A 1,562-nucleotide genomic window follows, 5' to 3' on the forward strand; every position below is an offset into this window, starting at 1 on the left:
CGGTTCAATATCTCACCGTTATTTTTAGTTTGTAGGTTTAGGTTTCCTTTGTTTTCTTTCTTTTATCGTGAAATTATAATGAATTTGTATGAATTACTTATCCTTGAGTACGTTTCCGGATTTCCCAGTAACCGCATATCGAAGCACAATTTTAGAAAAGTGTATTTATACCAAATTGAAAATTTTCTACTTTTTTTTTCTCCAACCGAGTATGTAAGAGACCGCTCTCTTTCGAATTTGTTACGGGACTGTTAAGTAAAAGGCAAGATAATGTAGGGGTCGACTGAAGACTGGGTCGTATCCGAGAGTCGTTAAAAATCGTCGTATTTAAGATTCTTAGAAAACCCATAAATACACACATATATATATGTTGAAAGTCAAGAAAATTTCAATTCCAAATGTGCAGAATTGGAGAAATATAAAATGTAGATCCAGAAAAAAGGCTTAAAAAAAAGACCAAAAAGACTAAGCTTCAAGAAATATTCATATCCGAATCACAGCCAAAACAGGTATGTTCGATAAAACAGTTGAATTTTCCACAATATAGATAGATTTTCACTTGAGATGAAAATGTCAAGCAACCAAAAGAGATTAGTTTTCAATCAGAAATTTGTACCCACAATTAAAAAAAAGTTGAATTTTCCACCGAATAAAAGGGATTTTTTAAACGAGAAGGATGAATGCTGACCGAATTGTCGAACTTTGAAGAAAATGATTTAGTTTTGAGCCAGGTAGTATAATTTTTGACAACAAAAAGAACCATTAACAACAAATTTCATTGTGGGCGTCGCGACTAGAAAGAGTAAGTATGCATACATTTTCATATAAACACACAAACATACACATGTGCACATACATATACACACACATACACATACACATATACATATATACATATATACATATATGTATATAGATATATATACATACATATACATACATATACATCCCCTCTTGTGTGTTTATTTTAGGCCTGTATCATTGAATTTACAATAAAAAGCGATCCCCCCCCCCCGGCCCGGTTCAAAATCTCGCCGTTATTTTTAGTTTGTAGGTTTAAATCTCGTTTGTTTTCTTTCTTTTATCGTGAAATTATAATAAATTGCTATGAACTACTTATCTTTGAGTACGTTTCCGGATTTCCCAGTAACTGCATATCTAAGCACAATTTTAGGAAAGTGTATTTATGCCAAATTGAAAATTTTCTATTTTTCTTTTTCTCCAACCGAGTATGTAAGAGACCGCTCTCTTTCGAATTTGCTACATGTTTGTGATGTAAAAGACAAGATAATGTAGGTGTCGACTTAAGACTGGGTCGTATCCGAGAGTCGTTAAAAATCGTCCCACTTAAGATTCTTAGAAAACCCATAAATACACACATACATATATTCAAAGTCAAGAAAATTTCAATTCCAAATGTGCAGAATTGGAGAAATATAAAATGTAGATCCAGAAAAAAGAATTTAAAAAAAGACCAAAACGACTAATTTTCAAGAAATATTCATATCCGAATCACAGCCAAAAACAGGTATTTTCGATAAAACAGTTGAATTTTCAACAAT

This window comes from Belonocnema kinseyi, chromosome 10, assembly GCF_010883055.1.
Source record: "Belonocnema kinseyi isolate 2016_QV_RU_SX_M_011 chromosome 10, B_treatae_v1, whole genome shotgun sequence".
In the NCBI taxonomy this organism is placed as follows: Eukaryota; Metazoa; Arthropoda; class Insecta; order Hymenoptera; family Cynipidae; genus Belonocnema; species Belonocnema kinseyi.